General features: G+C 36.6%; 2 long non-coding RNA genes across 2 annotated transcripts in view; both read right to left on the bottom strand.

Moving 5' to 3' along the window:
- LOC141521531 (uncharacterized) overlaps positions 1 to 17,488 on the bottom strand; it is a 159,423-nt gene that overhangs the window by 92,420 nt on the left and 49,515 nt on the right. The gene's annotated exons all lie outside the window — the stretch shown is intronic.
- The window catches only part of LOC141521530 (uncharacterized), a 45,556-nt gene continuing 33,264 nt past the window's right edge, over positions 5,197 to 17,488 (bottom strand). Inside the window, exon 3 of the long non-coding RNA XR_012477996.1 lies at positions 5,197 to 16,361. This is a non-coding gene — a long non-coding RNA (uncharacterized LOC141521530). The remainder of the gene's footprint in view (positions 16,362 to 17,488) is intronic.

Here is a 17,488-nt window from a genome sequence, read left to right as displayed (position 1 = left end):
GAGTCTCAGAGTGTCAGAATTCCTCTCTCTCTCTCTCTCTCTCTCTCTCTCTCTCTCTCTCCCTCCCTCCCTCCCTCCCCTCCACTCATTCTCTCAGTTCAATTCTTTTTAGCAGCCCAACAAATTTCCAGACTAAAGATATTTTTCCTATTTTCATTTACCCTTCAAAAGAACTTTGTCTCTTTTTATTTTCACTTTCCTTCCTTATTTGAATGTTCTATTCACTGATTAACTCTGTTCGCATCCTTTGACATAGCATAACTTCACCATCAACATTTCCCTTATAGATTGAACTTCTTTCCCGACCTTTAGTGTTTTTTACCAATACTCGTCAACTAGTGCCTCCTTTACGTGTTTCCTGACTCTATCTCTAGATCCTTCCTTGTCTTTTATTCTGAGGGAAGCTAGAGGAGGGGACCAGTGAACTTGTGATATGCATAATTTCCTTTAGCCCCCAACATCTCACAGTACACAGGAAAAAAAGAGAAGGAAGGCAAAAGAGGAGGTGTTGGGATCATTTGTAGTATGAAGCACATTCAAGAAAGATAATGAAGGATGAACCTTATATTATATATAGTTGGATTCCAGAAAGAAAAAATTAAACTATTTTTGTTTGTCTGCTAACCTGTGCGTAGCTATCATTTATTTGCTCTCAGATCCTTTTATATGGACATGGGAGAGAGGGGAGGGATAAAAAGAGTTAGATTTCTTGTTATTTCAAGATCTTCAATCTAAAGGAAACCAAGTATCATAAATTTTGCAAGAAAACTTAATTCGTTTATATTTCCTTCTCTTTCTGTCTCCTTTTTTAAAAGAGAAATATTTTACTTTTAGATTTCCATCTTAAATTAATGTGTCTTTAGATATTCCTTATTTTCATTTTGTATTCCTTTTTTGCTTCAAAGCTCTTATTTGTGTTTGTATCCTGAAAAACAGCTTTCTAACTTTCACAATTCCGGCAAGAGTTTGAACTCTTTCCCCCTCAAAAAAAAAGCAAAAAAAAAAAACAAACAAACTTTCCGAGGGCATAATTTTATCTTTAAAATGTTTATTAAAACGAAAAGCATAACCTTCTGACTTGTATGATCAGAGAACATGCAATAGTTTTTCTCTCCTCTTTCATTTTGGGATTGCAGTGCTATAAAGGAGGAGGTTTTTTTTTAAGTGATTAGAAAAGCAACAACTGGTGGGCATTGTTCCACTTTGATTTTAATGCAATTTTTCCCAAGCATCTAGTAGCGCAGAAAGTAGGAATTCAAAATCGGTTCAATAAACATTCATTAAGCACCTACTATGTGCAAAAGCACTGTCTTCGGATCTGAAATATTCTAGGCTATTGCTCTAATATCAAATGAACCAATTTCAATTTATGCCTTTGAATGACATTCCATTTTTGGTTTCTGACAAAACTACATTAAAAAGTAACTTGGCATCAGTAATGAAGCTGATGAAATCCTAGATAACTGGCACATCTTACATTAAAATTAAATAGTAATGTCGAGAGAAATTCCTCAGACAATTTTAAAATACCAATAATAATTTACGTTTCAAAGGACCACGTATAAACGGGCAGGGTGAATTGGGTTGCAGAGGGAGGTGGAGAGAGTAGGGGAACAATCTATATTCTGAGGTATATTTTCACATAGTTAAACTCAAACCACTGATCAAAATTTCTTTGCAATGCTACTTTTTTGTAATGAAACAAACGAGCTGACAACTTTTAACAAGTTATTAAATACGGTGCTCTTTTTAGTCGAGATAGAAATCATTCTATCTCAATTGTGATCATAGTTGTAAAATTATGTCTTTCTCGCCCAGTTGATAAAATTTGAAAAAAGCAAAGTGAGAAAGAGGAAGATACAAGGGGAGAAGAAAGAGAAATAAAAAGGTAATACTTATAATCTCTAGAATATCGGCGGAGAAAGTCACTTTCCAAACATAATGTGGTTGAAATAAAGTGGTTGCTGTCTTAAAATAAAATATGACTCCTATTAAGAAACTTTTTTTTTTGCAAGGAAACCTTACTTGCGTGGTTTTGCATTTCTCAAGTAACCCCCCCCCTTGGTGTTAGTAGGAATGGAAATTACATAAAAGTATTATTTCTTTTTTCTTAAAAAAAAAAAAGGAAATAAAGTTGTCCTGTCTCCCCGCCCCGTCCTGCCCCGCCCCGCCCCGCCCCTCCCTGTCGAGCCAAGTCATTTCCAGTTATCTGTGGCAAAGTAAAGTTGTCCTCGGAAGACTGACTTTAAAAACTGGTCGTAGCCCAGACTTCTTGTTGTCAAGAGTTTTGTTCAGGTTTCGCCCACCCCACCCCTGCCTCCGCCCACCATCCACCCCCCCCTCCACCCCACCCCCACCCCCCAGGTTCAGCGAAGGACGAGTACTATGCAGGTCTGAGCAGTAAGAGACTCTTAAGTATTTTTCCACTGGCGATCGCCGATGAAATACACTTGAAAAGCTGCCAGACCGAATTAGGATGTTATCCGTCCCCTGCAAAATCAGATGGTTGAAGTGTCCCTGAGCAGCTGTTAGACTCAGTGTTACACCTGCGAAGTTTGCTTATATAGAAACCACCATAGAGACAGAGAGAGAGAGCTATCTCTTAGCTGACACGTAGAGCAAATCTTTGGCATGATTTTTTCCCCCATGTTTTAATTAGGTGACAGACACTGTGAGAGGAGCAAAATGAAAATTGTAAGAATAAAAGTGACTCCAGGAAAGGATATATAGATGTATCTCTATACATACAGTGCTGCACAGAGGTATACATCTCATATATATATTCATTATATGTTGTACAGAAATCCAGAAAGATATTTGGCCACTTAGAGGTCCAATTTTCTGAGGAGAACTTAAAACATACCAACATTACATCTTGTGTATTTTTTTAAAAAGCTTATTCCTCGAAAAGAGTTGCCCACAGGTCGAGTGCGCTCCAATTGTTTCAGTACTTTGTGAAGAGATGGTGATATGAATACTGACGTATGCCCAGGGATCCTGATCTGATTAGAGAGGGAGGAGGAGGAGGCAGGCAGACAGTGCACTGGGAGGCAGCCCCTACAAACCCAATGACCCCCCTTACATCATGCCCCCCTTCTCCTGCATTGCTGAAGAAGCAATGTTTCAAATCCTGCCCAAGACTACTGATTATATCAAGAATTCTGCTAACACCTATCATTTGAAGTCATCTTCGCTCTGTCTTCAAAACATCTAGAGCATTTTTGATTCCACTTGCCGTTTCTTCTTATTGAGTTCTCCGTGTCTCTCTGCAACTTGTCATAACCTGTAATAAAATGCCCTTTTTGTCGGGAGTTAAAGTCCAGAGGGCATCAGTTCTATTTCCAACTGACAGAAGAGAAAAGGAGCCGGGCTGCGTTCTGAGACTCTCTTTTGTCTGTCTCCAGGTTTTAACTATTTCGTAACCATTGGCCAGCACAAACACCAGGGGTGTCTAGGAAAGGGTTTGGTTGGGTGCGGTGACCTGCAGCATCCTTTTCAACCAGGCTTAGGAGGCGTTGCCAAATTGGAGTTATTTTGAAAAACTCTAAACAAAAACAAACCCTCACGAAAGAAAGACACTGGACTCCTAGAGGAAAACCTTTGCTGGCTTTCCTCTTCCTGTCCCCTAAATCCACCCCCCACTCCCCCCGCCGCCGCTTTTCCACAGATCAGTTGGACATCAAACTCCCTGGGGTGGGGGTGGGGGGAAGGATAAAAGTTTCCTCGGTCAAGACAACTCTATTTAATCACAAGAAACTTGGTCCTACACCGTGTTTCTTCCCTGTCTTAAAGCAAGAGTGGGAAGGTTTTCAACACCAAATCAAATTGACCTTGTAAGAAATATAGGTTTCACTTTCATGGAACCTAATAATAAAAGTTTTATTGAAAATTAGGAGTGACTAAGTACATGGACTTGGGAGATGAGACAGCAGCAAGTATTCTCAGGTCACTTGTGTAAATTCTTAATTATGTGTAAATACAGAATAACATTTTTTCAGTGTGCTAAGATTTGTCCTAGCTCTGGAGTCAAAAAACTTAGACAATCTTACTTGTGATTATTACCACTTGTGTGACATTTGTCAGCACGATTACCATCCCTGGGCCTCAGTTTCCTCATCTGCAAAATGAGGAGGGTTAAGCTGAATGACCTCTAAGGGTCCTTTCAGTTCTAGATCTCTGATCCCATGAATTGTGCTCTAATTGTTTTCACCTTTCCTGGATGTGGAAGGTTAATAAAGAGAGTTACCCTCTCTCTTCCCACTCCCAGCACCAAAAATTGGGGTAATATGGAGATAACAAGTTAGAATTATCCCTCAGCTTTAGCTCGATTGTTCAAGTTTGGTCTCCTCTTGAGTATTTTTATATAAGCTTTTCTTTGCACAATATCTGTTCTTTATCCTTTAGTGCTTTCTCTTTTCTCCTGATTGGCAAGTAACCAAACTACACTCCTGTAACCCCGGCTCTGGGATGATGTACACAGAAAGATCCTTTTTTTGGTCAAGCCAAAGGGAGGTCATTCTAATAATACCCAAGGTCACTGGTGGGAGCCAGAGAGTCTCCCAGTCATTTTTCATTTACTTGCAACAGTTAATGACAGTTATAAGGGAAGGGGCTGGAGCTGATGGCTGTGTGATGTCACCAGCACATGCCAAAGGGATTATAAGGGCAGGTAAGGGGCAGGGTGGTGGGATTAAAGACAGGGGAAAGATACTAAAACCAAAACAGAAACCTCCCTGGAGCTGACTTTCCCAATGGTAATGTTTGTCTTTTGTTTGTATTTTAAAAAGTCCTTACATGCTAAAAATGAAAATGCTTCCAAACTTTCCTCCTAATGAAATGATTTTGCTGCAGTGTTTATAAATGTATTCACTGAGCTCCCTGTTCAATGGTGGGGATCACCAGCATTGAGAAGTTTGAGGGTGGAGGGTCTCCTAGGTTTCCAAAGCTGCAGGTTTTTGGAGGAGTTGGAAATCCATCTTCTTGTTCACGTGTGTTTGTTTAGGATTTCCTAAGTAAGAAATAAGCAGACATGCATGAGTCTTGCTCTCTTTGCATGGTGCCCGTGTCTTTTCTCAGGGCCCACAAAGCAGGTTTCCTTTACAGGGGAACCCCTAGGAGAGATGAATATTGACTTAGCCATGTGCACCAATAGCAAGGTTCAAGATCGATTGTGCTCTAACTCTCCCCCTTCTCCCCTCCCTCACATTCACACAAGCCCACAGACCTACCTCCCACCCCCACCCCCTTACACACACATACTGCAACTCTGAGTGCAGAGGGGGTGGTGGGTTGGGACTGTTTTTAATCGCTGTTAATACTCTAACCACACTCTCTTCTCTACCCCAGAGGAATTCCAGAAAAATCGACAAGCACTCATTGAACCACAGTGTTTGAGGAAACAAGGACTTGATGTTGTAAGTCATGTGCTATTGTAGAAGACAAATCAAAAAGTAAGAGGGTGATTTCAGAGAAGGTTCGAATTGATATTTTGCTCTGTAAATTCACTTTCAATTAAAATATATATAATCCTATCTTCCTTAATTAAAAGATATTTCTGAAACAATGAAGTATAATATATAAGAAAACATTAAGAAAGTTAGAGAATCTAAGTCTGCAAAGAACAAAACTTTTAAAAGGAAAAAAAATGATTAAAAAAAATAAAGACCTAGAAATCAGGTTTCTGTTTTAAGCAATTGTTCTAGGAACATTACATGACATTGTTTATTATAATCCCCTGTCTATTTTTTCTTCTTTTTCCTTTAGCTTTATTTCTTGAAGTTGCTATAAGTATCTCAAATAAGGCTCTTTACGTCCACATTTAATGTTCACTTTAAAAATGATACTTTATTACCATTTTTGCAGGTGCTGCTTTTATGGAGATGGTGATTATTACTGTCTTGCTTTTTAATCTCTTGTAAAAATGGAATCTTTTCCCCCCTATCTGTCCTACTTTTGTAGAAACCATGATGCTGTAGTTACTGGAAATGGCATTCATTTTAAACACTGTTCAGAAATAGTCAGGACATATTTGAGGATCCTGACAATTATATCCCCATTCTCCACAGTTGGCTTGTAGGTTTTATTCAAAATGAAGCTATTTCGGGACATATGAAAGCCAGTAAATTTCCTGATGCACAAAAGAAAATGGTGCTTTCTGCCCACAGCCTATTTCTGCTCAAAAGTGAATAATGCCCCCGCTACAACTAGGCCTGACTTGATTTATCTTGGTTAATAGGATTAGAGTGTTAGCCTCTCTCAAGAATATCCAAATGCATAGCAAGAGTGTTACTGACTCACTGGTGTCTTTTTTCTTCTCTGATGGGCATAATGACACACCTACAAGCAGAGGGCTTTTGTCCAGTGGGAACAGACGGATTATCTGTATCTAGTGAAGTAAGGCCCGTATGGCCACCTTTGCCAAGACTCAAAGCCAGAACCTAGTCACTATAAAATAATTGTGTCACTACCTAACCAATGCACTCTTCATGTTTCATTTATCTTTTGACTGTAATTGAATGGTTGAAAAGCAAAAAATGTAGACAGATTCCAGCTGTATTGAGATCTGTTTCTTCCTCTACTATCCTGGCCCATCATTAGATAGTTTCCCTCTCTGTGCAGAAGGTCAGAGAGTATAAATATAAATTGCATTTTGCATTACTTCTAGATGAGTGAAGCTGTCAAAGCAATAATATAAGCTTTCAGTCCCACATTCTACCACTTCTTTCCCATTTTTTGGCCAGGAGGTCATGTGCAAATTGAACGTGACAACCCAGAAGACATGTCCAACAGACACATATTGTTACAGGGCTCTGCCATCACCCTCATAACAATATCAGACCTACACTAGACTCTGAGATCTTCAGGAGCAAGAACTCCTAACACTATAGCCCATCTTCCTGCTAGGTTCACTCCAACTCTCATATTTGATCCACAAATAACAAAAATCACTCATCTTAAACATATACCCATTCTACAAATTGTAAAATTTGCAGACTGTACAACCCTTGAATAGGAAATTCTTTGGGAAAATTTTTTTCTTTTGCAATTCCTATAAAAATGAAAGAGTAAGATTAGCACAGAAATTTTGCACAATAGATATTTTATTTGTTTTTGTGTGAAATGCTTTCTACTCCTCACCCTGTGATACGAACAGATTTCCCAGAATGCAAGTGATTTTTTAAAAATTATATTTATTGAGGGAATAATGATATCTTTAAAAATTATTGGATATTAAAAGACATTGATCACAAACTTGTTTTTGGCAAATTCTCCCTCTGCTGCTCAATACCACAAGTTTTAGCAACCAACAACATAAGAGAAATTAAACTTTTTTTTGCATCCTGTTAGCAATATTATTAAATGATAACCCTTCTTAAACTAAATTTTCATAAAAGAATCAAAAACTTTCATCAATAATGTGAGAATAGAATGGCTCAGGGGATTGGTAATTGGCTATCAATGTGACCAGTTCATATCTCTCCCAGATTGTAGTTAACTAAGAGCTGTTGTTCGCTGACAGGGTGTTTGATGGTTTCTAGGAAATGAGTTGCTGACTTCAATCCAGTTCCAAATAGACAGGTGTCCACATCAAAATTGGCAACCTGGTTGGCAGGCTCAGAAGAGTGGCCAAAGATTGAATTGTTTATGGAGACTAAACTTCCCTCCCACTTTGGGCAGGGAGGAGAGAAAAGAAGGAGGGGTATCTGTCTACAGTACACAGAGGGTTGATATGCTTTTGTTAGAGATGACATAGATTATCTTTCTTGTAGGTCAAATTTGACTTTACTTTTTTGTCAGTCAATGAACATTTGAGTGCATTTTATGTGCTAGACTCCATTATTTAAATGTATCAACTAAAAAAACCAGTGTGTCACATTCATATAAATCTAAAATCTAAAATAAAATAAAATTGGAGCTTACACAAAAAAAGCAGTGTCCTTGATTATCATTATTTTCTCAAAGATGGGTCCCCTATTTCTTTTATAGACTGGATTTACTGAATTTGTCTTATCTATATATTTGTAGAAGCAGTTGGAAGAAAACAACTAGAAATGACCTTTACTAAAGAATAAGAGGTTCCTTATTAATTTCAATAAAGCATGTTATTTTGTACCTGAGTAATGACATTCAGATATGTAAATTAATAAATCTCTTCCTCCTTCCTTGATATACCTACTTAGGATTCCAAGTTATTTATTCATGCTTAACACTATCTTTTACCAGTGCTTTGATTTCCTGTGGATTGTTGGAAAGTAACATGTTGAGACTTATGCATAAGAAAAACTTCAATAAAAACACTTTGATGGCCCTAGAGATGTGTGTCCTTTTATTTTTAACCTACCACTTTTGACTTCAACTTTGGGTCTAAAAAAGTGGATGGAAAGTAAACAAAAATCATTTTTTTAAAAGCCTTTGACTAGGATTCTGAAGTAATCTGTCCCTGAAGAGGTTCATTTTTAATGCAAGATAACTATATTTGATTTCACTAATATTTTGTGATTAATATGAATATCAGGGTATAATTTTCAGTGTAACCTCCTGATGCAAAAGGAACTTTCTTGATGAACCTCCTACCTATACTCCTCCTTATGATTGATTATCCCACCATTGATCTCTCCATCCTGCCCTGCAAAATATCTGTGTAGTACTACCAAAGAAAATTTACATTGTGCTGTCATACCCCAAACCCAGAGACAGTATGGAATAGCGGTTACAGATAAGGCATGGACTCAAGTTCACTTTGGGATTCATATAAGCCAAATGACCCTGAGCAAATCATTCAACCTCCAGGCTATACTCTAAGACCTTTAAGTTAGATAGAGAGTTTCTTTACTGATAATTCCCCATATTTATAAAAATCACAGGTCTAGTTTGGCAATTTATTTAAAGAAACAATATACTATCCACATAGTGATCATGAGACTGCCCATAAGAAGTGAATAAAATGTTCACTTTAGGTCAGATTCCTGCTTCCTTATAGACCGCTAAAGTGAAACTACTAAATAAAGTCTGTACCAGAAAGCACAATTGGTTAGAGAGAGGGTGGTGCTAATAAGATGAAAGTCAGGCTTCTGGGTCAGTAATGATCTGTCTATTACTATGGCATCCTCAAAACCCAACCTTTCACAATTGTCTACCTTTGGGCAAAAGAAGAACCTGACATAAATCCAGGATTAGTACAAATCCATCTCTATTACTAGAAAAGCAATTCAAAGTGTACAGTCTGCTGGTAATGTTGTCTGGTAGTGAAAGGCAACACCTACAATCAGAGTGTGTCATTTATTAATTAGTATGTTAGTGAGTTATAATAGAAATAAGTTAACCCTTTTTCTCACAAGTAGGATCAAGCCCAAGAATTTTAGGGGTCTTTGACTCAGATGATTCAATATAATAGTTAATGCTAAATATTGGGGGAAATAGATGGAAGAAAGCAACCTAGCCTCTCCAAAAGTCACATTGCGGACTATATTTAAATTATAAGGGATAAATTACCATACAAGTTTATATTGGGGTTAGAGATTTCCCTATATACCATACTATGTGTACAATCTACAGAGCAGAATTGAGCAATAAAACCTAGCTGACTTGAGGTTTCATTTCAGACATTTGTTAGCCATGTATTCTTGATTAGGTTGCTTAACCTCTCTGAGCTTCAGTTTTCCCGTCTAAATTGGAAATAAAATAGAAATTTACCTTACAGAGTTGTTGTGAGCTTTAAGTATATGTAAAACCTTTTGCAAATCAATGAAAGAATGCATGAGAAAACCTTTATTATGAACTCACCATGTGTCAAAAAGGCAGCTAGGTAGCCCAGTGGATAGAGTACCTGGCCTAGAATCAGAAAGACTCATCTTTCTGAGTTCAAATCTGACCTCAGACTCTTACTATCACCCTGTGCAAGTCATTTAACCCTGTTGTCTTGTTTTTTCATCTGTAAAATGATCTAGTGAAGCAAATGCCAAACCACTACAATATCTTTGCCAAGAAAACCCCAAATAGGGTCATGGAGAGAAACAAACATGATTGAAAAATAACTGAACAACACTATGTGTCAAAATGCTTTTTTAAACATGAGCCATTAATATTAATTTCTCAAAAACTCATTCTTGGGGAAGCTAGGTGGCACAGTGGACAAGGACCTGAGTTCAAATCTGGTCTCAGACACTTAATAATTGACTAGTGTGACCCTGGGCAAGTCACTTAACCCTAATGTCTTAAATAAATAAAAATAACTTTTTAAAAGAACTTATAAAAACTCATTCTTATCCTATCATAGGACTACAAATTTTGCTCTTCAATCTTTTCCTCCTTCCATATAACATAGTTCAATAGATGTGTCATGTTTGATTTTGTATAAAATATGTTCACATGTATGTGCTATTTATTCACATATATAAAACACATAACATATCATATATATGCATGCATAGACTACTGCAAAGTCTTTGTATAATTTTAAGCTTTAATAGTTTAAAGAGCTTAAGTTTTCAATATTTTTGGGACACTTGGATTTGATATAGAATCAAACATAACATAGTCTATATAGATATATAGAAATTACATAAGACAGGAATATAATTTATAATTCTTTGACTAGGAATAGAAATTTTCTGTTTGTGAATTATAACAGTTCACATTCATATAGGAATTTAAGCTTATGTGTTATTGCACACATATGTGTGTGAATGCATGTATATGTACATGTTGCAAAACACTTATTCAGTAAATGATTATTCCAACTATGCCAGTATTTTCATATTTTGCCAAAAAATAGCCAAATTAATTGTATAGGGGATCAGAGATTTTTTAGTTGATATTAACAGAACTCTCAAGCTTTCTAAAACATCTTAGTTGCCTTATTCCTTTAATAAAACTGAATGAGATTGGGGTAACATTTTTTTAAAGAAATTCTCCCTTCCTTTGAAATGAAAATGAATTTTGTAAAAGTGAAAATGTGGGAAAGAAAAAAGTTGTAATTTTCCTTATAGGTTCAAACCCACATATTTAAATATGTGACTGTATCTTCTTGTTTTTTCTGACTAAGGCCAGTAGTGCAAAGTATCAGGCTCGTAAATAAAAATGCATCTTTATCAGTAATGGCAAGAATATATGAAATGAAGACAAATCATTTTATCCTCATGGATCTCTATACTCACCCAAGTGCTTGAACTTAGAAGAGATGAGGAAAAAGGCTGAATTCTTTCTTTCAGAAGAACCTGGAACCCATCTGCCTGCTTATTAGGTAAATATGGATAAAATTTTCTCATCCTTTGATTACCCCTAATAATAATGATACACTAAGTATGCTCCTTTCTTTTTTGGTTTCATCTTAAATATTTCAAGAATCAGCTTACACCAGTTATCTAGTGTAAAGATGGGTCTCACTCCCAAGAGTCTCGAGGGAGCAGAATGATATGGATAAAATGATGATTGAATACTGGGGGAAGTCCAGGAATAAATAAAAATGACAGAGAAGGGAACATGACCTAACACAGTTAACCAGACTCCTACCCCAGTCAGAGATCAATGGCAACAGGTTAGCCATGCTAAACCAAACTTTCTTAGAGTTCCCATCTCTAAATGGAAAATAACAAACTAAAAAAAACAAGTAAGAGAGATTATGCAGGTATTACAATCTCAAGATTGTACATAAAGACCAAAAGATCCAGCTTCCCTAGATCCAATCTCCACACCACTCTTTCAATCCTTCTCTCTCCCAGGCTTAAAAATTCAAAGTATAGTGGCTAATGGGCAAAATGGAAGTGGTCTTAAGTAGAAATTCAGTTTAAACCTTAAATAAATAAGACTTCTTAACACCAAAATAAGCATAACAATAGAAATTGCTTTGCAAATCAACCTCCCCTTATAGAGTAACACAGAGATTTGTACTTTTAAGATGAGACAATAGTTCCTGTCATAATGTGATGATGATGATGATGATGGTCCTTTATTCTCTAAGAAGACCATGATATTAGAGAGATGATACCATGGCAAGCAAATGAATTGGATTTGAATGAGGAAGTGATGTGCTAAATCACTAGTCTCACTTTTTTCTCCAGAACCATCTGGGTTCAGTGCCCATATATGAATCAGGAGGACTGGAGATGGCCCTAGATGCAAGGTGATCAGAGTTAAGTGATTTGCCCAAGTACACACAGCTGGTCAATGTTAAGTGTCTGAGGTCAAATTTGAACTCAAGTCCTCCTGATTCCAGGGTTGGTGCTCTATCCACTGTATCACCTAGCTGCCTCCCATTTCATAATGTATTCTTTGGGGAATATTTGAATTTTATACTCATTCTTCCAGATGAATTGACTATCAATGTGTCTGTTTTAAATGATGATGTCTAGTAAAAAATGAAATTTAGAATCTGGGTTCAATATATGGACTATCCAAAACTAATACATTTCTTAAAATGTTAAATAAGATCAGCAGCTCTTTAATGGTATAGCAAAATGGATACAAATATTGGGGCTCAGATTCTCCTCTGAACCTACTAGCTGTGATGACTCTTGATCACATAGCTTAACATACATGAACCTTAATTTCATGATCTGTAAAATAGGAGTAATAAAAGCTATGGGAAAAGTTTGTTGTATGAAACAAATGAGATAATATATATGCAATGTTTTGCAGACTAAAGGGTACTATATTAAAACTTAGTTGTTATTATTTGCTCTGGGATTATTAAGTTCTTTACATCTACTCTTATTCATCATTTCAAATTGGGATTCTCCTGCCCAGAATTCTCCAGGGTAAATGCTTGATTGTGAAATGTACTCTTTCTGGGGGCCTGCCAAATCCTGTTTTATAGTCATCCAGGATAACCTGGCACACTTGTTTTGTGAGAAGACTGCAAACCCTGAGGGCCTCACTAATGCTGATGTTTTTTCTCTATGGATAACTCAACAGGGGTGGGCCATTAAGCAATTCTTGTGGTAATTTTTTTTTATTTCTCTGGGCAAGTTTTACATGATGACATGATGATATGTGTTGACATTTAAAAATAAATACAGTGTGGTGATGTCTTCTTTCTAACTTTTCATTTTATTATAGACAGATTTTTTTAATTGTGTGGTAATAACAGCTCCTATTCCTTTTAAAAGAAGAAGTCATACTCTGGCTCTGTCAAAATCATACTAAAAATGAACATTTGAAATGTGAGAATTCGATACAATCAATGAGTTGTTTTGTGTATATGACAAACAATTTGTTTGCATGATTTGTAATTATTATTGAATTATCCAGCTGAATTATTTTAATTCTCTGGCATTAGTTTCCTCATCTATAAAATATGGTAGAACAGTCTTAAAGTTCTATTACAGTTCTAAATCTTTGACCCAGTGATGAGTTTATGATCCCAGAGACATAGATTAAGGTAGGTTTGAAACTGAGATAGATCAATCAGTAAGCATTTATTAAGTTCCTAAAATATGCCAGGCATAAGATATGCAGAAGAAGGAAGGGGAAAAGTATAAGAATTTCCATGTTGCCTACTCAGTATCAGACACTATTCTAAGAGGTTTTTTTTATACAAAAAAGATTTCCCTGGGATCACAGTTAATGTCTGTGGCCAGATTTCAGTGAAGATTCCTTCCTCCAAGTCCATCATTCTGTCCACTGTACCACCAGATACCCAACAAAAGCTAGGCAATCCATGCATTCCATTTCTTTCAGCATGTAGGAGGTATTCAATTTATATTTATTGAATTACAGAGAAGAATCCACCAACCATACTATAAGGCTCTAGCTGAATATATATGTGTCTTTCCAGCCTTCTGTGTCAACAATGTTAGATCCAGAAATAAATATTACTATGAAAGAAAGTGTGATGTCACAAGCAGTTAACACACATTTCTTAAGAACTTAGTATTTATCAGGTGCTATTCTAAGCCCTGGGATATTTTTAAAGGGTAAAAAACCCAGTCCCAGCCAACTAGAAACTCCCATTTTAATAGAGAAGACAATGTGCAAACAACTATGTACATGCGAGATAGATTATTCTATGTAATGGAAAGTAATCTCATCAGGAAAATACTTGTAATAGGGTGAGAGGAAAGGAGCATAAAGGACTTTTTACAGATAGAAGAATTTTTACTAATTTAAAGGAAGTTAGGGAAACCTGGAGGCAGAGATGAGGAAGGAGAAAATTCAAAGTTTTAGAGACTGCTAGTGAAATGATGGTGTATTGCATTTGAACAACAAGGTCAGTAATGCAGTGGATAAAGAATCAGCTTCACAGTCAGGAAGATCTGGTTTCAAGTCTTGCTTCTGACAACTCTTGGTTGTGTGATCCTGGATACAGCACTTAACTTCTTGGGGTCCCCAGACAACTCTCTAAATTGATGGACAGTTTCAATTTGCATTAGTAGAAGGAATTTCCTGACCTATAAATCCCAAATCTGAACCCCCTTCTAAAAGAGGAGGGTGGACAGGAGAGAAAGGGAGAGGAAAAGGGTGGAGGAGAGAGAGGGAAGAGACAGACAGAGAAATGAGGATGGGGATGAGACAGAGTGGAAGGGGAGAGATAGAGGGAGAGAAAGAGAAAGGGAGTGAGAGATGGAGAAGGAGGGAGAAAGAGAGAGAGGGGGAGAGAGAGAGAGAGGAGACCATGGAAACAGAAGTTCTAGGGACAAGCCTCCAGATTTCCATAAAATGTTTGGGGGTTTTTTTTGAGGGGGGGGGAGTGGAGGTATGAAGTGTATTTGGGGATAGGATTATATGTTCTTTTTTCCTTCAGCTCCATTGTGATTTGCCCTTCTCTCAAATATTCCTAATCTGGGATTGGAGGGAAGCAAGACAATCTACAAGCAGTAATCAGCCTGCAACACTAATTGAATATCCCCAAGATTTACCCCAGAAGTCCAAGTGCTAGTAGTCCTCACTCCATGGAATAGTAATGCACCTGTCTGATCACATAGATAGTTGTTTGGTGTAGGATTCAAAGCAGATATCCCTTTTTGATTGTATTCATGAGAAGCTGTAAATCTTTCAATTTAAAAGAATACATCTGTTTGAGTCTGTGTATATACAGAAACATTTTGACACACATACTCTTGTAAAGAAAGTGTTGGGGGTTTTTAAGAAGACCATGGTTAAAATACATCTTTCAGGAAGATGTTTTTCATTTTTAAACTTACAATTAAAAAATTCTTCCTCCATTTTTAGAAGAATGTGTGTGAGCAGTCACATCTTTTTTTTTTAGATTTTTTCCAAGGCAATGGGGTTAAGTGGCTTGCCCAAGGCCACATGGCTAGGTTATTATTAAGTGTCTGATGTCGTATTTGAATCCACATACTCCTGACTCCAAGGTGGATGCTCTATCCACTGTGCCATCTAGCTGCCCCCCAGCAGACACATCTTGAAAGGTATGATGAAACAAACAAAAATTTTTAAAAAGACAAAATATTAGAAATCCTGGCTCCATTAATAATTAATTTAATCTCAGAAAAATTATTTTCCTAGGTAAATTTCAGTGGATAGAATTTGGGTCTGGATTCAAAAAGACCTGAACATGTATCTAGGATACATGCTAGTTGCATGACCCTGGGCAAGTCACTTAACCTCTACTACCTCGTTTTGTTCAACTATAAAATGAGAATAATAATATCAACTAGCTGACAGTGTTCTTGTGAGGATTAAATAATGAATAATAAGTAATGAATATTTTTTTAATGGATCATAGTAAAACTGGTCTACTTCAAGCTAAAATCTACTTCTTAACTTGACTTCACTTATTTTTCCCCTCTCAGCCCCATATACATTTCCTTTTAGCACATGTAGATCATCTCTGGAATTTACAGATTTATTCATGCTTTTTTTTTTTTTTTTAGGTTTTTGCAAGGCAAACGGGGTTAAGTGGCTTGCCCAAGGCCACACAGCTAGGTAATTATTAAGTGTCTGAGACCGGATTTGAACCCAGGTACTTCTGACTCCAGGGCCAGTGTTTTATCCACTGCGCCACCTAGCCGGCTCCCATTCATTCTTTCAATAAACATTTATTTAGTACTTGTCTACTAAGTGCCAGACAGTATACTAAGCAATGGGGGATACAAAAAGAGGCAAAAGACAGTCGCTGCCCAGAAGGAGTTTACAGTCTATTGAGTGAGATAAAATGAAATAGACATGTCCAAATTGCTGGAGAGCTTGGTTCTAATCCTGGTCTTGTATTGATATTTTATGTTTTGGGGCAGGTCATTTCCTCACCCTGGGCTTAATTTCTTCATTTGTTAAATAACGGCAAGAGGATCCCTAAGGTACTGGAGACTGCATTTGAGGTTTACCACAGACAATTGTTTTCTCCAGGATCTGTAGATTTTGCAATTGCCACAGTTTGCATTTTATGGCCTCCACTGATTTGACTGCAAAGGAAGAATTTTGAAAAAGGTTTAGTCATGTCTATCAGTAGAATCAATTCTCAGATAATTCTAAGTTGTGGTTATTTTATAATTCTTTCATCTACAAGTAACTTTGAAAGTAATCTCTCCCTAATTGGATTATTACTATTTGAAAATATGTAAGTCAGGGGGAAACAAACAAATATTCAGATTATTCCAAACAATTTTAATTCCCTATTTCTTCTCTATCTCATATATGCATCACAACAAAGAAAATCCCATACAAATAGAGATTGCATTTGTCTGAATGCCAGCCCTAAAACTGTTAATCTTTTAAAACTCCATACTATTTCAATATTACCTAACTTTGCTACCTTTAATTTTTTTAAAAAATCAAATTCAAATTGGCAAATATCAGTTTAGAAAATATGACCAAAGTGTGATGACTCATTACAAAGACAAAGAGTATTTCCTGACTCACACAGCAACTAAACAGGTGATTTGCACTTTCACTAAATCATTGAGGAATTGATTCATTCATGCAAAAAACCTTTAGTGTCATCTTTGGCTCAAGCATCAAGTTGGAATTGAAGATAAGAAGACAAAAAAGAAAGAATTCTTGCCCTCAGTGTGTTTACATTATATTGAAGAGAGAAGAAGAGGGAACAGCATGTACTCAGCTAAATTAACAGAAAATATATTCCTTGTAAATATAATTCATGGGAGGGGGTTTAAGGGCAAAGTAGGAAGGTTAAAAATATACATATTCTCCTCAGTTTCCCCTCCCCATGCCCTCTGGCTCCTTCGTTTCCTATGTACCTAAAAGAAAAAGCATAAAATAAAATTAGTTTTGCAAAGTAAACATTCTCCCAGAGTTTACCAAAATTTAACCTTCCTCTCAGCATGGAGCCAGTCAGTTGGAAGAAAAAATATCAAAACCAGTTTACCCCAGAAAGCACCTAGCACCAAGCACCAAGTCTTTTCCTTTGACTTCTCATTAAAGAAAGAACAAAATGTCAAAAAGCTAAATTCCAAACTTCTATTAAAAAATTGAAAATCTAAAATTTACTAAATGTCAGCAAGGAATTAAAATTTAACAGTAAAAACTGTTAGAAGACAGAGACAAAGTTCACATTTGGAAGTCTCTTGCT

This window comes from Macrotis lagotis, chromosome 4, assembly GCF_037893015.1.
Source record: "Macrotis lagotis isolate mMagLag1 chromosome 4, bilby.v1.9.chrom.fasta, whole genome shotgun sequence".
In the NCBI taxonomy this organism is placed as follows: Eukaryota; Metazoa; Chordata; class Mammalia; order Peramelemorphia; family Peramelidae; genus Macrotis; species Macrotis lagotis.
This window is presented reverse-complemented; position numbering and strand designations above follow the sequence as displayed.